General features: G+C 47.4%; 1 protein-coding gene and 1 pseudogene across 1 annotated transcript in view; one reads left to right on the top strand and one right to left on the bottom strand.

Moving 5' to 3' along the window:
* The window catches only part of LOC8052735, a 211,815-nt gene that overhangs the window by 5,854 nt on the left and 186,099 nt on the right, over positions 1-19,862 (top strand). The window lies entirely within an intron of this gene.
* LOC121837639 lies at positions 12,129-19,764 on the bottom strand (annotated as a pseudogene).

Genomic DNA, 19,862 nt, shown 5'->3' with positions numbered 1-19,862 from the left:
TCTACTCCGCTCATTCCTATTAGACGGCACGCCTAAAGCAGCAAGTCCTCCCCTATCCGCGTGGAAAGACGGTGTCCGAGAGAAGGCACGCGCATCGCGAAGTCCAAGCAGTCGCGCTTTCGTGCTGCGCTGAATCAGAGGGCTGCCGTCGGCGCACCGAGACACCGGATCTGCCAAGACAGCAGAGACGGATGTCTCCGCTGTCAAAAGGGCTGTCCACGGTGATAGATGGCGGCAGCCACCTCTCCCAATTCAAAAGGGAAAACCTTGGGCTGTGCGTGTCCAGCCGCTCTAACCATGTAAAAGCTGTCGGCTCCAAGGTCATTGAATTTTCGGGGAGTAAGATGGTATTCCCTCGTGTCATATATTGTGCGAAGAACGACCATAAAGGTGAGAGCACTCTCGCGCCGCGATCAAGTCGGTTTTTGCGTTCGAACATCACCGTTTTTCGCCGAAAAGGAGCACAAACAGCTACCGATGTAAACGCTTTCGCGCGACTGCTGCGACTTCCAAGTACAAACTCGTTTTACGGGCGGCGTAACACGAAGTTGTCCCTGTGGATACGCGCTTGTCGCAGTTGGCTTCGCTGTATGACGCACTTCCAGCGAGCGCCAGACGCTCGCTGGGAGTTGTTCTCTTTGTCTTCACGACGCCTCGCAAAAGAAAGGAGACTAGTGAAGAAAACATCGCAGAAGAAATGCGGTGGCACACTGGGGTCAGCGTGTTCGACGTTCCAATGAGAAGCAGAAAATGAGGAGCAATGGCCGAGGAATGGAACGTGATAATCAACGTTACTCGGTTACCTAAGCTGAGGAACTCCCACGTAAGGGGGTACCCCCCCCCCCCCTCACTTAAGTCCGCCTCCCGTCGTTCGAAGCGCCATCTAGATTTTCGTTTGCGAACTGTTTGCTCTACAGTGTACGGTGGAACGCCATCTAGAGGCTGCACTTCTAAACGTACGTATATTATAGAATACACTGCAGCTGCCATAGCAGTCGTCTGGCGCGTCGAACGACGGGAGGCGAGTCGTGGCAGCTCGTGCGTGCAGCATCTATGAGCAGTTCCGTAACTGAGCGAATCTAATAACGTTCGCGATAATTCAACAACAAGTGATAAACAGGACATCACATTGCAGAGGTTCGCGTTGGCCAAACGTCAGGCTTACAAAGGTACGGTTTCAAAACCAAGCTGCTGGATGGTTTCAGGTCACGTTCCGACGGGCTGGAACTTTACTAAAAAGGATCCCGTAAAGTGGAGCTCACCATTTCTGTACCTGATGTTGAAAATATAAATTGCCTGCTGGTGTTTTGGGGCCAGGGCCGGCTTGCTCGAAACAGCATCTCAGCCGAGACTGGCGGAGATGAAAAAGCACTGGCAAAGCCAGCGCTCGAGCTGAGCGGGACTCAAACTGCGTCTCAAAACGCTCGCGCGCCCCAGCCTTAGCAGTGTTTTTTTTTTTTTTTTTTTTTTTTTGCTTCACCCAGTCTCAGTTAAGACGCTGCTTCTAGCAAGCCGGCTGTGTCTGCTTCCCTCTGATTCCAGCCACTCTAAGATCCCAGTCAAGGAGATCATACATTATAAAAAAAAGGGTGTTCGCTGCGCACATCCACACATCAAGCATCCTTGAAGCACGTTTGCCTTATACATATATATACAAGCTCCGAACATTTCTGCATCCGGTTTGTATACGACCCATCGGACCGGCATACAATTCAGAAGCACAAATCAAGCAATGTCGGCAGACTGTCCTTTGTATAAGGTACTCGTATTAGCCGTCTCATTGCGGCTTAAGGCGGTAAAGACGGGTCCGACTTCACCCGCCTGACCGCAGCGCTCACCGGGTCGTGCCGACAAAAGGCGATGGAAAGTTTTAAGTTGCAGGAAGGCAAGCATGAGTGGGGAGGCTATCCACCATGCGCTCAGACCCAGAGTGAGCAAAGGAACCTCAGTTAGGCGAAGGACGAGAGTTATACATATATGTATCTGCGCATGGCTAGCCACAGGACGAGGAAGATGGCAGTGAAACAAAAAGTGGCGGTGTTTTTTTGTGTTTTTTTTCCGCTGCAAGGAAACTGGAAACATAGTTTAGTAAGGTGGGATCTTACGTAAGGTACGTAAGATCCCACTCTCATGCCTCAAGATAAACATTTGGAAGTCCAGTCGTTGCTTCAACGATAGCTTAAGACAACAGGCATTGGCCGTGATTCCGCCACGTTCCGGACACCTGGCGATTCATTTTGATAGATATAGGTGTGTCCCACAGTTATTGCTGACACAGAAGTAATGACGCGGCAGGGCAATCGGGAAAGTATTATTTCAGAGCAGTGGCGTCACTAGGGTCAGCGGCACCCGGAGCGGTGGCCTGCGACGACGCCCTTCCCCCCCCCCCCCCCCCCTCGTCGCCCACCTCCATTCCCCGCTCGTCGCCCACGGCGACCCCCCCCCCCCCCCTTCCCCACCGGCCCGTCGCGAGACCCCTTTCACCCCCCGGAACGCTGCACCCGGAATGGCTCGCCCCCCCCCTTCCCCCCCCCCCCCCCCCCGCCCCCCGCAGCCCCCTTGTGACGCCACTGTTTCAGAGGCGTTTTACATCGCACGGAGCGATTTCACCAAAAATTGCATTGTATGAACGTGAGGGAGCATATCGCAGTCAGTGTGAAGTGCTTGATTCGCAACATTGGTGAGTAGTTTGTTTTTGTTTTCGGGGTTCGTGTTTTTTTTATATATATTTTTTTTTACTCAGTTCTAAGTCAGGTTTGGCTGTGTACTTCTCTTCGACCTGTTTTAATTTCGTTGGTCAACGTGTACTCCGAGAAATGTTTCGTTAATGATTCGTTCAGTATCGTCTGTAGAGTGTGCGATGACCTTTCGTTCAAGAGTAACGTCTACACTATGTCTGCACTGCAGACTACGTCGAAATGCTGCAGCGTTTTGAAGTAGTCTGCAGCGAACTACTCCAGAAACGCAGTCAGCCCCCCCCCCCCCCCCCTTATTTTTATACGACAGACATAGTCAAACATTTCTTGACTTATCAACGTGAGAGTAGCAAAGCATGTTTTGTTCTCAATCTGTAAGTAGTACGCCTTGTTCAAGATCTAAACAAAATTCTCCGATTATGGCGGGTGGAGGCACACCCGCCATATTGGGTCAACCTTCCGGCTGCTCTCATTTAGTCCCATATTACGTCAGTACTCAGCAAGTTTTGCTAAAAAACAACTTTCCGGCTTCCAACTGCACATACACTCTCAAAAACAGCAGGACTCCACACTCTAAGAAAAAAATAGAGAAAAAAGGTAGCAACGGCGCGTCTTCTTCCCTTCTACTGACGCGCCCTCAAGCGGACACGAGAAAAAGGGAGGAACGAAACGTTTTCCTCCTTCTCCAGGCAAACGGGACAAAGCTTTCGCTCTCCCGACAAACTTCTTTCGGTTTCGTTTTTTGAGCATGTCGCGCACGTTGTTTCATAAATAGCTGTTGAGTTGATTGAGCTTCAGCGGCAGCGAAGGCCGCCTGTAATTCCGTCTTCTAGTCCAAACGTGCAGAACATTTCGGTTGCACTGACGTTCTTATCACTAATTTTATCAAACGAACAAACGAAGCCGCTAGAAACAGGAAAGTTCCGGAGCAGTGCCAGCAGCACTACGTGCACTGGGTAAGATGGCCGTCTCCGGATTGCGGGACCCACGCGGAACTACAGTAGCGGAACGACGCGGAACTGTGTCGACGTTTTCGACGTAATGGGAATCGCAGGAACTGCGTCCAAGACAGGCAGGTTTTGCTGCCGGCTGCCTGGGTGCCTTCCGTGCTCAGTTCGGTTCTGTTTTCTGATGCCGACTGCCAACCGGCAATCAACGTGGTTCTGTATTTCTGCGTGTCAGCAACATAGCAGCAACACCGTGATGGCAGTGTTGTGCGTTGTGAACAGAAGACTGGAATTATCGCCGATGTGACCGTGTGTTCGCGTATCAGTGGTGTAACATCAAGATGAGATAACGTAAACTGTCGGGCATTGATGCCGCTGGTCGGGCCGTGATAGGAGGGGGCGGGATGTCGCAGGTTAACACTCCGCTTTACATTAAAAAGTTTAATACCACTTGAGGGATTAGGTGCAATCGATCGACGTGCGGATAGTCATGTTGGAACGCTGGTCTGAACAGTGAGCTCCTATCGTGCAGTGGCCAATTAGACTGTCGGTTTTCTCCTCCCCGAGAGCGACTGCGCTCTGGGGGAAAGGACTGAACAGTACGAAATTTTGACGGAAAGTACGTATATCTACAGTGTGAAATTTTATCATTAAAAAAATAGTAGGTAAAATAAAATAAAAAAGCTACCCTTTATTTTGCTGCTTTAAATATACTGCGGTTCCTGGAGAAACTGCCCTCCAGGGCCGGTTTTCTTGAAGCGATGGTAAACCCATTTTGGTAAACCACGGTGCCTAGGAAGGGAAAAGTACTTAGGTAATGTAATAAACGGCTGGATATAGAGCAACAATAATTATTTTTGATTGGGCAATAAGATGCGCCATCTATCGGTGAAACAAGCCAGTTATTTTGTTTATTCTCTTTTTTTCGCTGGTTGTAATCGATCTATACTTCGTTTCAGCTTCCGTCCAGACGCAGCCGATGCTACAAGCGCGAGCATGTGGCCCAGAACAGTGCTTGCACTGACCGAGCGCGCGTGCTTGGCAGGGATGCTGAAAGCCCGGAGCTCGCGCTTGTAGCTTTGGCTGCGTCTGGACCGAAGCTGAAACTAAGTATAGTATGGTATTTTAACTCAAAATATGGTAATGTTGTACTTGAAGACCAATTTATTTGCTTCCGATGGTGCGAAGAAATTTTAGATACTGGGCTAGAGTTTGTTGACGAATATTCGAAAATGTAAGAAACATTTCCTTCAATATGTTTCGCCATAAACAACGCATAACTTTCCCGTGTTTCTTCCAGTCTGGCAACGCCGGTGCTGTAGTCTCGTTTTCGTTCCTTGCGACGCTCGTTTCTGCGATTCCTGCTGATCTCAAGTGTTTGCCCTCTTCTCCGTTTGCCCAACCGATTCACCGGCGACAAGAAGCTAAGCTTCTCGTCACCGTTGAATTGCTGGCCACCGGGGATATGTAGAAACATCAATGCTCTCGGCATACCGTCGGCGCACTGCTAACAAAAAAACAGTACATTTGGAACGAAGACTTTATTGAGGATAACCCCCTTTCTCCGCAAAGTAATCGCTGCTCACGAGTTGGCGTGCATAGTGTAACAATATAACGTCTTAGTATAAATATGTACCAACACTCGTTCGCAAAACATTTTTTTTACTCACCATAAAAACACTTGCAAAGCTTATGTACCGTCATATGTCTTGGATCCCGGACTGTTAAAGTTGATGCGTTCACGGAATGCTGCCGTCGGTTAGTTTAGTAGTCCCTCTGAACTATCGCTTTGCTTGACGTGCTAATAGGTTGACGGTGAGTCATTAATATAACAGCCAGATCGAAATGAATGTTCAGCAGAACCAAGCAGAACTATTAGCCCTCATTAAGCGACGCCGCGGCCATTTTGCTTCTAGGTACTGCTCCTTCCTCGGCGCCCCTGCTCTCCCAGTCACGTGACCTGGAATTCCCCCTTCTAGGGACAATAGTTAACTTTAAACCACGGTTTGCGTTCGAGAAAACGGGCCCTGGAGGCACGCTGGGATGAGCGCTAGAGGTTTTCGAGCTCGCCACGGCGTAGCTCCGCGCACTTAACACCTGCCGCAAGTCGCGGCTTTGACTGCATTTAAGTTGATCAAAAAGCGATTTCTCTGCCCGTGAAGCATCACTTCCAGTTGAGTGAATATGCGCTTTACCGTGATTAATTCAAGACGGCAATTGCAGCCGTGCGCGAACAGCACAAGTAGAAAAACAAACACTACAATAGAAATACAGGCTACGACGTGCCATGCGGGGAAACAAACTCATGGCTTCGAACCGCATTGGAGCGGCTTGATTTATTGGCTTTCAAATAATTGCGGCATGATCGAGCGTTTACTTTTTAATAGGAGATTCATCCCCTGAGCCATTCAAGATACTCTCAGAGGTATGACATTGCTGGATACAAATCAATATGCTGGGAATATTTTTTATTGCTTAGCGAGTCACCTAGAAATTCCGTACGTTCAAAAGGACCAGTATAAAAGACGCAAATGCAGAGCCCGGGTACAGTGTTCGTGTGTCGTTGTATGTGTATGCGCTCAATGTCTGTTCACCTGATGTTTGTAGTATGCGTAATGTGTCTACATGTGTGCATAGTAGAGGATCCCGAAGCGCAATCATGGCGTAAGGAAATAAAAATATTTTTGTAGAACATGAATTGGGCGGTACCTAGCGCCACCTAGCCTAGCTACTTGCAATTACTCTGCTTGACCCTGCCATATGATGGCAAGCGATTTAACGATTTAACCTTCCTTCACGCTACGCGATAAACAGCGGCTTCGATTTTGTTCTTTCGAGAGCGGTTTTTGGTTTCGTGGACTGGTTTTCCATTTCTCCATGATGTGCGGTTGACGAAGGAACTGTGACTCGAGGAACAGCAAAGGTAAGACGTAAAGTGTTCGAAGTAACTGGGTATCGGTTGTCTTCGTTTCACATCGCAGTGCTGACGACGAGAAAACTGAGTAACTGCTTTCGAAACTCAAGTTTCTGTACCTGCGGGAGAATCTGGCTTGGGAAACAAACACAGTTCGTGGAAAGCTCGTGTTACGCTTCTATTTGCTGCTCCTCTCGTCCCCTACTAGAGACGTAGCGTCCTCGTTAAGGCTTATTGAGCTCGATTTGCTCGATTCAGGGCCGAGATAATGAGATGCAGGAGACAGGGGAACTATTTGCTCCCCTGCTTCAGGGACGAAAGTTTCTCTCTTTCTAAAGAAACGTAGGTTACAAGACCTTTCCTCCCCTTAAGGAGGACTATCGATACCCTTTTTTTTAAAAGTGCATGACACCTCCGCTGTGGTTACAAGTGTCTGCACCCTGGCCTTGATGCGCCCTACTAGGCTAGCTTCTTGTGCCGGGGCGGAATAAGTCAGTAATATGCAGCGTACCTCTCTAGTGCTCGCCGGATTGCAATGTTTAGATAGGAAAATATAGCGATCTGATTACAGTAATTACAGTTAAATATAAAATGTCTCGCGTGCGTCTCAGCTAATATTGAAATAGCCAGTATAGTATGCGCAACACCTTCAGATATAAGGCAAAGACAGTCAATAGTACCTGCGAATATTACTAAAACATTAATGTTATTGTTTTAATATTTATTTACGGGCATTATTTACCGTTGTTACCCTACTTTGGCATGCTTACCGCGCGTGTTGTAATTGTTTTTTGAATATTAGTTCAGACGCGCAAGATATTTCATATCGCAGTGTAATCAACGTAACATCGATAGCAAGTGACAATATCTAAAAAGCTCCGGAGACAAGCAAGTTGCTACCACCATTTACCAGTATTTGTTCACAAGGTGCAAGTTGATTCCCGCGGTTTTATCCTCGGCGCCTCGAAGAACCTGACCCTGATGCTTCCGAACCACTTGGGCAGCCTCAGTGGGACTCCCCGGAGCTGCGGACGGCGTCCGATTTCAAAGGTCGGGGTCCAGTAGACACTCGACCCCGACCTTTGTTCGGGGTCGAGTGTCTACTCGTCCCGACCTTTGAGGGGCACTCGTCCGATTGGCCACGAGGGCTCAGGTATCTCTGGAGGCACGAACGCCCAAGGGCGTCCCGAGTCCTCCGCTACACGTACTCTGAAAAGCTTGTCGAGTAAGTCAACAGGTCAGTTCAGAAAGACTCTGACTGACTTTGACGTCAGCAAAGGACTCCTTATCGACTGAAATGAGAGTAATGGAAGAACTTGATTTTTGACGGTGTTCGCAGTATTGGTTTAAGAGCGCAATGGTTTTCAGCTTCCACCATGCTATTTCCAAACACCATCTAACTTGTTCACAGGGTAATGACGTCACGAAAGGTAACCTTAGGAGGGCGCCACACAAACATCTCGCCGCTAATACCCGCGAACCGAGAGCGGAGTGAGATGACGAAAGGGAGGCGGTTGATTTGTGCGACGAGCGAATAGGGAGTTGTAGTAGATCGTTTTTCTCCTCCGCTACGGTATCCCCGAAAAAAACGCCGCAGCTGCGCATGCGCGCCGCCAGCCTTCTCTGCATAGTTCAAGGTCTCGTGGCGGATTACGGAGCGCTATCCGGAAGCTTAGCGGGCTGCGGGAACGGTCTACTACAATTCCCTAATATCTTCTACCGTACGGCCAACTTAGGCGTGAACGGAGTACTGAGTCGACTTCGAGGCAGCATGTCGTTAGGGGGTTACCCTGCGCAAAACTCAGAGTGCGGACACGGGGTCTGAGCTCTTTTCCCAAATTACATCGAACGCGTTTTGGCAGTCGCCTAATTTTACCGCTTAGGTTAGGGCCCCAAATTAATCCTTCTTAACTAGCAGTTTTAATGATAAAATACTGATACTAAAAAAACACAAATTTTTTTGTTGGCATTTAAGAAATCCGGCTCTCACCGAATAAAAAGAAAACTTTCAGCTTTTCTACACTGGTAAAGAAGGAAGAGCAGCGCAGCTGTAGCTCTGTTCTCGGCGGTGGCTTTCCAGTCGAGCGATCTGCTCTTCTTTTGCAAAAGAGAATCTGAAGCGCTCGACGGCAGTGGAACTTTAGGCGATAGCTGCCTCGTGGCGGTTGCGGAAGCATTCGCGCTGCTGCGCACATCGCCGCTCGTTCCGTTCCCGCCCTTTTTCCTCCGAAGAAATGTTGCCGCGTTCTATGAGCGACGGTGGCAAGCAGACAACAGGCAAACACAACACTCTGGACAGCTATCGCCATCTATGAGCGACGGCGGCAACCAGACCGTTGTATTGGCTACGGGTGTCGACATTTGTTTGGTACCGGGCACGATCCTGGGGAAACTAGCCCTTAACAGCTCCGCTGTAATAGCTATCATTGTCAGCTAAGCGGACTGGAAGCGGCAGGTTAGCATCAGCATTTACTTCTGGATGATTCCAAAAATCTAACGAAAAAGATAAGAAAAGACAACAGCAAGGTGTGCACATAGCTCTTCGGAAGGTGGGTAAACCTGTCGTCGCGGCTTACATTCACAAAATGTCCCACAAACTGAAGAAGGTGGCCCACCGATTTGACATATCGGTACTTTTTTACAGCACTACACAAACTTCGCTTTGTAAAACGATAGGCAGATCGGCAGAGGAATCGGCTGTGCCGCAGGGAATCTGCGAAAAACGACATGTATGCAGGTTCCGCAAGTTCCACACTAGAAGACTGATTTTATAGGTGACGTATGAATCCCCCGGATCACGTGGAAAGGTACACGTTGGCCAGACAGGCGGGTAGATGCGGTGACGACAGAGTCAGAGAGCATACGTTGGCAATTAGGCAGGAACCGTCTGGCCACCTAGCGGTTTACTGTGACCGCTAGACACTTTGTCGACGCTTCGTCGATGTTTCGGCAGTAGCACTGCCTCGAAACGTCGACGAAGGCCCTCTATAAAAAATTAGTTTTTATTTCCTTTTTCTCTTTTTAGCTTTTAGCATGTAACCTAATCTTGTAAATTGTATCGAAGTGTTGTTATGAAGCATTACATTTTAAACCCCCTTTTCTTCAGCCATCGGCTGCTTGGTCTGGTAACGCCTTCTTTTGCGCCTTATACTACGGAAGCGTTTGTCACACCTTTTTTCTCACCTATATATATATATATCAGGGTGTCGAACCGGAACCGAACCGAACCAAAAACCGGAACCGAACCGGTATTTTTTCCGGAACTGAACCCGAACCCGAACCGTTATGTTGTTATCGCGATGAACCCGAACCTGAACTGAACCGGAAAAAAATAACGGTTACCGGCTCATGTCAAAACGGTTCGGCCACGCGCTGTTGACAATGAATGTGCTATCAATGCCATTTGTTTTTTAAGTGCCGTCAACTGACACACACCTCGCTTACATATTTTTCTTCTCCACTCAGTCTTCGGAATACAAACGCTGCATCCATGAATCTTGACAAACGCTGCATCCATGAATCTTGACATAGAACCAGTATTGCGCTGGTCGCGGCTTGCACGGAAGAAAGAGAATTGGAAGGCTGTGCAAAAAAAAAATCGCGTCACGGGATTTCATTTTTCTACAATCTCGTAAATCCTAAATGCTGCTGTGTGCTCATTTCATAACACGTTTCTAGAACGCGCGAGTTCTTGAAGCTTGCTTCCATCGGAATGAGAAAAGAAAAGGCTGTGGAGTTTGATAATAATGCATCCGGTTTCGTATAGGCACTTAGAAGCTAACATATTTGTGAGACAGCGAACTCTTCTATTTTAATATTTATCCTATTACGTCCTGCTGGCGTTGCGTTCGGTGAAGTGTTTTTCATATTCCGTATCTTGTTTAATGAAAACTTCTTTAAGGGTCTAATTTGAGTTACCGAAAGCTAGTACAAATAAAGAAAGCTGTATTTTCTCCCCACTGTTCCTTCAATTGCTTACACGCCGAGGTGACGGGATAGTTAGCGAGTTCTACTTGTAAGTGGGTTTGTAAGGAGGTCGCGGATTTTACAGCTACTGCGTCGGACCCAATTAGATGAAGTCCGAATGCGTAAACGCCGGTGAGGTAACCATTGAGTGCACATAAAGAAACCATTCCTGGTAGAAATCCCTGAGCCTTACACAACGATGTATCCCGTTTCGTATGTGCTGATTTCAGATGTTTTATCTGTAATTTATTTTGATGTTGCAATTTGTCATTTATAATTTCCGAACCGGTTCGCGAACCGGTTCAGCGCCCGAACCGGTTCGCGGATCGAATTAATCGAACCGGAACTGAACCGGAACAAAATAAATTTACCTGAACCTGAACCGTAACCGAACCCGTATTTTTTTCGGTTCGACACACTGATATATATATATATATATATATATATATATATATATATATATATATATATATATATATATATATATATACGGTAAGAAGGTTCAACGGGCCGGTTGGACGTAAAACGAAAGTGGAGGAGATCCAGGAAAGGCCTTTCTTTACTGCACCGACGTTTCAAGCGGGGACCGCTTTTCTTCAGGGTGAATGGTTGTGAAATGTCCTCTTCTTCTTGTTGATGTTCGTGTGGAAGAGGAAGAGTTACTATGAAAGGTATTAAAAATATTCAGAACAGGAGCAAAAAAAATTTTTATCGTAAATCTTTGAAATTAGTAATTATAAACAAGGTTAATCCAATTCAATAAAACGAAATAAATTGATTTGTAGTATTTGGCACAGTCTTTGTTACAGCTCCTGAGCACAATCACCCCCGAGCAACCGGAGTGCACACAAAAGTTAAATTCTTGGGCGCGTAAGCATCATTCAAATATGACATAAATACTTCATAAAAAACCGCCACGGCACCCTTGCGTGGTCCTTGCGTGGATTAGCTCCGCTCCCGAAGCGGTGCTAATCCCAAACACATCCTCATTGCTACTTTTGTGTGCGCTCCGGTTGCTCGGGGGTGATTGTGCTCAGGAGCTGTAACAAAGACTGTGCCAAATACTACAAATCAATTTATTTCGTTTTATTGAATTGGATTAACATTGTTTATAATTACTAATTTCAAAGATTTACGATAATTTTTTTGCTCCTGTTCTGAATATTTTTAATACCTTTCATAGTAACTCTTCCTCTTCCACACGAACATCAACAAGAAGAAGAGGACATTTCACAACCATTCACCCTGAAGAAAAGCGGTCCCCGCTTGAAACGTCGGTGCAGTAAAGAAAGGCCTTTCCTGGATCTCCTCCACTTTCGTTTTATATATATATATACATATATATATATATATATATATATATATATATATATATATATATATATATATATATATATATATATATATATATATATATATATATGTGTGTGTGTGTGTGTGTGTGTGTGACGATTCGTTCTGGTCGTCAAGAGAAAAGGGCTCCGAGCTCAGGAAAGACACGTCAACCTCCGAGATTCCATGCAGAGTAGTAGTAGTAGTAAACTTTATTTTGTCCAAGATGGGGTTTCGAGAGGAGGGGAGTGGGAGTGCCCGTCCTCTTCTTCCTCAGGCGACGGCCAGGCCTTGGGCTTTGCCGGCGTCTTCGGCCATCTGGAGGACCCGAAGTTGGAGATCCGGGTCTGAGCTAAGCAGTGCAGTCTCCCACTGCTCTAAGGTGGTAATTAGAGCCACTAAATAAGCTGCGCTTAGAGTATCGGCACTCCGTTCCCCGACATTGTTGTGGGCGCCGCCATTTTGGCTCGTATGCAGAACAGACGCAACGGCCGATCGTCATGATTCAAAAGTGCGACTTCCTCAGCATTAGATTCGGTGTTAGGAAGGTCATGTAATATTGCTTTGCTCTGTCGCGAACGGTTTAAACATTTGTGGAGGGCGGAAAAGCAGTTCCTGTGATTTCAGATAAAGCTTCAGATAACTGGCAACCATGACTTTAAGCCACAATATGGCCAAGTGTCGTTACTCTGAAGCGTAGCTTATTTAGTGGCACTAGTGGTAATGGGAAGAGGAGGTAATGAGCTGGTGCGTCTTTGGGTGCTTATCAGGGGGCACGCCCACATGATGTGGTGAAGATCTGCCCTACCTGCGCATAATTTACAATTTGCTGTATATAGCCCTGGATACAGATGACTATATGTCACTGGGTTTGGGAATGTGTGCGTTTGTAAAAGGCGCCAAGTACCTGATTGCTTTTTATCTATGTTTTTGTGAGCGGCGGGGTAATGCCCCCTGCCCTGTCTGTAGTATTGCAGGACCTCCGTATAGGACACCATCCGGTCCCTACCTAAACGACGAAGGGATTCGAGCTGCTCATCGTGAGAGGTTGTCGTGCGGCCGCGGATGGTTAATTCTCGAGCCGCACAATTAGCAGCTTCGTTTCCTGGGAGGCCGGAGTGCGCCGGTGCCCAAACGAGTTGTGTCCATCTGCGCCGGGTTTCGGGTACCTGGACTAAAATTTTGAGGGCTTCGGGCGAAATGCGCCCTTTCGCGAAGTTTCGTATAGCTGACTTTGAGTCGCCGACTATGAATTTGGCTGAGGATGAAGCGTATGCCAAGGCGATTGCGAGTTCCTCCCCGACCTCCGGCGAGGTTGTCATGACTGAGCTTGCAGCAATGGTTTGATTTTGTTGATCAAGTACAGCCACTACCATAGCGTCTCGATCACGATACTCGGCCGCGTCTACATAGGCCACGTCTTTAGAATTTGCAAAGGGCTTTTGTAAGGCTCTGGCTCTTTCCTTTCTGCGCTCTTGGTTGTACAGAGGGTGTGTGTTTTTAGGTAATGGTGGGACGTGTATGTCTTTTCTGAGCTCTATGGGAATGTCCAGCTTTGGTCCGAATTGGGTGCTGTATGTAGTCCCGAGTGATTGGAGAATATGTTGCCCCGTCGGGGACTGTGAGAGTCTCTCCAGCTGGGCATTTCTTTGGCCGCCATTAACAAGAATCTAGCCAATCATCAGAAACTCGACGGCCTAAGCCTGCTCCTCGATTTCGAAGGCCACCAAAACTGAGGACTCCTGATTCAAATCAACATAAGACACCTGCCCCATCTGGCAACTTGGAACAGAATCCTTTGCTTACAATGCTATTTGTGGCTCTAAAAGCTATCATTCGATCCCTACCGGGAGCAAGCGACCTTGCTGAAGTTCAAGCTTTGCTCTCAATGGAAACAGTATTAAAATGTTCAGTGCTTCATGATGGGTTGAATAACCAGTATTATGGGTAAACCCAACCAAACCAATCGACGTCCTAGGACACGACCCGCACAAGTCCTCCCTACCGTTATTCAGTGGAACACCAACAGCCTTAAACCACGCCTACCAGAACTCCGCCAGCGCCTGAGAGAAACCCAAACGGATGTGCTTGCTTTTCAAGTCATATCTTCAGCGAGGTACACACAGACTTTCACCATTCGTCGAATATCACAGCAAAACAACCCATCCGGACGGAAGGTCACGGGCATCACTTTTCGTGAAAAGATACATCTCGCAAATGGAGGTCAACCTTGACGACATTAACGCCTTAATTGATGAACACGTTGCCGTTACTTTGCGCTTGTCTGGGCGGGACGTTACAATGATATCCAGTTATGTTCGCCCAGGTTAGCCTTGGGATGCTGCATCAAAACGGCTTATTCGCGCACGCTGTCCGGGTCCCTTAGTATGGTGTGGAGATTTTAACGCTAATCACCCCGCTTGGGGTAGCGATGTGACGACATCACGAGGCACAGCACTGTTAGACGTTATGAGGGACCTCGACCTCAAATGCCTCAACTCAGGGACACCAACTTTTATTAGAGCACACCTAAAAAATGCCAGCGTACTGGACCTCACATTTGCTTCTCATGACATCCAAATGGTATGGGACATAGAGCAGTCCTCATGGGGTAGTGACCATCTTCCCATCCGACTGACGCCTCAAAAAAGTATCCCAATCAAGAAACAAATTCATAAAGTGATCAATTGGGATCTATATCGTTCTTGTCTATCCAAGTTGATGTCCGTCCCACCGATACCTGAAATTAAGGGCGCGATATCAACAGCACTCAATGCAGCCACCAAAACTATAACTCTCCCTGTAACGAAGCCCATCCCTGACCTCACTTGTTTCAACCTTCGTGCGGCTGCCCGGCGAGCTCGAAGAGTTGCTAGAAGAACAGACGAGGCGGAAGACTGGACCATATCAAGGCGAATAGAGGCTGCTCCGAAGACACACGGTTCGGCTCGGAAGAACGCAGTGGCATCAATGGAGTTATTCCCTAAACACAGACTCGGGGTCTCGAACACCCTGGAAAACAGTAAAACGCTTTCTCACTCCGATTTCCCCCAGCTGTCGTTTTGCGGATATTGCTATTAAAATCAACATCACTATGTCAAGCCTGGCCGAAATTTTCGCAAACGAGTTTGCGCGTAAAGTCAGCCTTCCACGGGACGCCTCCTCCGCACCTGAGCCTCACATTGCATGTCGCACCACCGTCTGCATTGATAACAACTTTACGGTCGCTGAACTCACCTTCGCGCTTTCTCGTTGCCGAAGACGAGGCGCACCTGGGCCAGGCGGAATTACGAACCAGGCCTTAAAGAATTTCGACAACGAACATCAGACTGTACTCCTCACTCATCTCAACATCTGGAACTCTGGAGACATCCCCGAATGCTGGCGGCAATCGACAATAACGCCGATTCTTAAATTTGGAAAAGAAACAACTGAAGCTTCTTCATACCGACCAATCTCTCTTACCTCTTGCCTCTGCAAATTGATGGAGCGCATGGTTTATAGACGTTTGATCTGGCAGCTATAGCAGACGGACTCCTTTGCTCATCAGATTTCGGGATTTCGCAAATGTCGCTCAACTACAGATGCAATAGGAGATCTGGCCTCATCCCTCGAACAAGCAAAGGCACAAAAGAATATCGTACATGCGGTGTTTCTTGATATACATCGAGCTTACGATGCTCTTCCGCATACAATTATTCTTGAACGTCTTAGACTTATTGGAACTGGTGGGAAAATATATCACTTCATTGAAGCCTTTTTCTGAGGAAGAACATTTTACGCAAAGCTACCAAGAGCAGAGAGTTCTGCACGAGATAGCACTCAAGGCATCCCACAAGGAAGTGTCCTCAGCCCACTACCATTTAACATAGTGATGGCTGGACTTCCTCCTGCACTACCTCAGTCGGAAACATTTACAATACATTGCACGATCTACGCCGACGATATTGCTTTGTGGTGCACTGGACCCACCCGCCTATCTACCACAGTACAAGTCAGGCTGCAACGCGCCTTCAATGTTGCTACATCATTTTTGCACTACGCAGGGCTAACAATATCTACAGAAAAAACAACTGCACTATCCTACCGACCACGTGGACGCCTTCGAGGTGAATATTCATCATTGAAGTTACATGGCAAGCGGATTAGGAGAGAAAACACCGTCAAATATCTCGGTGTCGTTATTGACAACAGAGTAAACTGGCAACCTGCTGTTAAAAAAGTCTTATCAGAGGCTGAAAAGCTTCTCGGTGCAATTTAACGCATCGCCAGTCGTGACTGGGGAAGCAGTCAAAATACAATGCTGAGCCTTTATAGGGGACTTATTGTAAACCGCTTCTCTACGCTCTCCCTCTTCTGACAATATCAAACGCGCAATGGAAGAAGCTCGAGCTCTTTCACAGGAAAAGTTTACACATATGCTTGGGCCTCCCTAAAACTTCGCAGTGCCTACCTACACTAATTGAAGCAGGGGATTCACCACTAAAGCTGCAGGCCCATGAGAGGGCTCTACGACACATGACTAGACTTCACCGTGCCCAGTCAACTTCCAAATTCATCGACGCACTAGCATCCCGACACCATTCTCGCTTTGGTCAAGTCGCCAAAGCTTTCCGTGACTCAATCGACTATCCGGAAAACGTCCCACCTCTGCCGCCACCACATCAGGAGTTACTCTTCAAAGTTGCCACGGAGATTCCTGACCTACCACAACGTCGGCGGGTAGCAGCGGTGATATCCCGGAAAATTGCACTAGAACTAATACACACAGAATACGATAGAATGTTACATATTTACACCGACGTGTTTACGGATTCAAAAGGAGCATTACGCCAACTCATGAACCTGGAGGATGCTTCCCCTCTTGCTTGAACAACTGCAGAGCTTGGACAAGCCGCAGGCAGAAATGGAAACACCTTTTACTTTCAATGGATTCCTTCCCACGTCGGCAGCCAAGGTAACGAGGACGCTGATGCTCTTGCCACAGCTGCCCACTCCGACAGCTCGCCACGTTTTTTTGTGCATACATATAATTCGCCCAATTCTTTTATTCAAAAAAGCATTAGAACGCTACACCCCGACCCTGAGACAGCAGCAGGATCTCCTCCACATCTCATTCCGAGGAAAAAATTTAAGAGAAAAGAACAGGCGCTTCCTCATCGACTTCGAGTCGGATGCGCCAACACAAAAGCACGACTCCACCTCATTGGGCGCTCCTCTTCCCCGCTATGTGAAGCCTGTAACGTGGTGGAAGACCTTGACCATATTTTATGGACGTGCCCATTACTTGCAGACTGTCGTAAAAGCTTCCTTGGAAATGTGAATATAGCCGCCATACCTTCTCCGAATACGACAAAGGTTTTATTTCCAACGGGATCACGTGCAGTGCGAACAAGTGTTTTTCGAGCGTTCATTGACTATGTGTCATCATCAAGAAGAATCGCATCCCACCTATGATGTATACTTACTCCCCTCCCTTCCTCACCTTTGTCCCTCTTTCACCCCACTTCCCAGCAGGGTGATACAGCTGTCCCCTCTCCTGGGAGACTAACCTAACACCCTGCATCCCACCTCTTCTTTTGGATTATTTATTAAAACGACATCACCACCACCACCTAGAGCCTCAAACTTTTCGTTCGCGGTGGTAATTGGGAGGTGTAGAGAGTGCTTAGGCTCTCTTGATCATGAGGTTAATTTTGGAACGTTAATCATTCTTTAGTTGCAGGAATGGGGTAGCGTAGACTATTCTGCTTATAACGAAAGCCTGTACCAGGAGTAGATTAGTTTCTTTCATGCCGTGATGTCTGTTGGCGATGCGCGAAACGAGTCTTGTCGTTTGATGCACGTGTGAGTCCAGCGCCTTTACTGCTTCATTGTTGTGTCCATTGGTCTGTATTCTAAGTCCAAGGATCCTGATGCTCGATACTATTGGAATGTCCAACCCGTTAGATCTGAGCGTGATTTGAGGGGGTATGGAGGAAGTTTTTCTACCTCTGCACGTAGGTCTATACAGTAATAACTCTGACTTTTGCGGGGAACAGGAGAGTCCTTTAGGTGTTACGTATTCGTTGACTACATCGATCGCGGTTCGTAAAGTTTCCTGTATTTCTCCGTCACTTCCTCCGGTCACCCAGAGTGTCACGTCGTCTGCATATAAGCTATGATGTAGTTTAGGGATTTTGGCTAGCTTGCTTGGCAATCCTAGCATGGCCATATTAAAGAGGTAAGGAGATAGGACCGACCCCTTGGGTGTCCCTCTATTCCCGAGCGAAATGCTCTCCGAGGTTATCCCACCCACGGTAATAGTGGCTGTCCTGTCTGTAAAAAAAGTATTTTATATAATGGTAAGCTCTGAAGCCAATTCCTAGTTTGTTTACCTGGGTTAGGGTGGTTTCGTGGTGAACATTATCAAAGGCTTTGGTTAGATCAAGGCCAAGAATGGCTCGGGTATCGAGTTCTGAGGTGTGATCAACGTCTATTATCTGGTGTTTAATTTGAAGCATAATCTCCTGCGTGGACAACTTGGGCCTGAATCCAATCATCGTGTGAGGGTACAGGTCGTGGTCTTCCATGTGTTTGTTTAAGCGAGTAAGGATGATGTGTTCCAAGAGTTTTCCTAGGCAGGAGGTGAGCGAGATGGGGTCTTAGGTTCTCTAGCTGCAACCTCTTGCCTGGCTTTGGTATCATTACAATTTTAGCTTCCTTCCACTGTTGAGGAATATGGCCAGTTTCCCAGCATTTGTTGAAATACTTAGTGCTTCTATGGAATCATCGTCCAGCTTTCGTATGGTTTTGTTTGTTACTCTGTCTAGACCCGGAGCGGAGTGCGTTCGTAGACCATGCATGGCCTCGCGTACTTCTGCTGCCGTAATAGGCTCGTCCATTATTATGTTTGGGTCTCCCGCGTATGAGGGCAAGTGCATTTTGGTATGGTTTCCGAGTTATCGATTTTTTAGTTCATTGATTATGTCTTTGTCTGATCCCGGGTAAGTATGGATTATTTTGCTGAGGTTGTGCCTCTGCGTAGTCTTACCGTTCTCGGGTTCGAGTAAGCATCTGAGTATGCGCCACGTTTTGGTTATGCATATTTGCGCTTCCATGCCATCACACGCACTATGCCAGTTTTGGCGTGTTGGTTGGTTCCATAGTCTTCAATTTGTTTGTTTAAGATTGTTAGGCGTTTGCGCAGGGATCTATTCAGTTTGTGTTGGTTTAGTCGTCTTTGTAAGCTAGCTGTTGCTTCCCACATGTGAAGTAGCTTGGCATCTGCCGCCTGGATATTAGCTTCTTCTGGTATGGTTTTGGTCGCCTGCGTAACATTTTGTTGTAAGCTGTCGACCCATGCCTTTATGTCTATTATCTCAGAAACGCTAGGTTCGTTCTTGTTTCTTTGTGATTGAATAAAAGCGTCCCAGTCCGTGAGGTGGATTTGTCTGCCTTAGGTTTGGCGGGACCCGTTTGGATTCTGGTGGCCACTATGAAGTGGTCACTTCTCAAGTTTTCTTGCGTGTTGAGCCATGTGGCACCTGACGCGTTTTTTGTGAAGGTTAAGTCTGGTGTAGTGTCTACGCTGACGCAGTTTCCCATGCGAGTGGGATGTGTCGGGTCTGTGAGGCAACGTTAGTTGCTCCTGCTGTGCGTCTAACCATAATAGATGGCCCTTGCGGAGATCGGTGGAATAACCCCATGCAGAGTAGTGCGCATTGATATCTCCTACTATGACTAGGGGTTGTTTGTTTGCTACTTGTATTGCTTTCCTGAATAGACTGAGAAATCGGTGTTGCTGTTTAGGGTTGTTGTATATGTTGAGCACAAATAGACTGCCAGTTCTTCGCTTTGCTGTAGGAATAATTTCCACTAGGACGTGTTCTATCGACGTAATGCCGGTCTCGTGCAGGAGCGCCGGCATGTTTCGTTTGATTAACGTAGTGATTGTCGCGTTGCCTGTGCCCGATACATCGGGACAGAAGGACGTATAGCCTGATAATTTGGCCTGCCCCCCCGTCT

This window comes from Ixodes scapularis, unplaced genomic scaffold (genome assembly GCF_016920785.2).
Source record: "Ixodes scapularis isolate PalLabHiFi unplaced genomic scaffold, ASM1692078v2 PGA_scaffold0__279_contigs__length_252992795, whole genome shotgun sequence".
NCBI classification, from domain to species: Eukaryota; Metazoa; Arthropoda; class Arachnida; order Ixodida; family Ixodidae; genus Ixodes; species Ixodes scapularis.
Note: the sequence above shows the minus strand (reverse complement) of the source record. Positions and strands in the feature narration are given on the sequence as shown.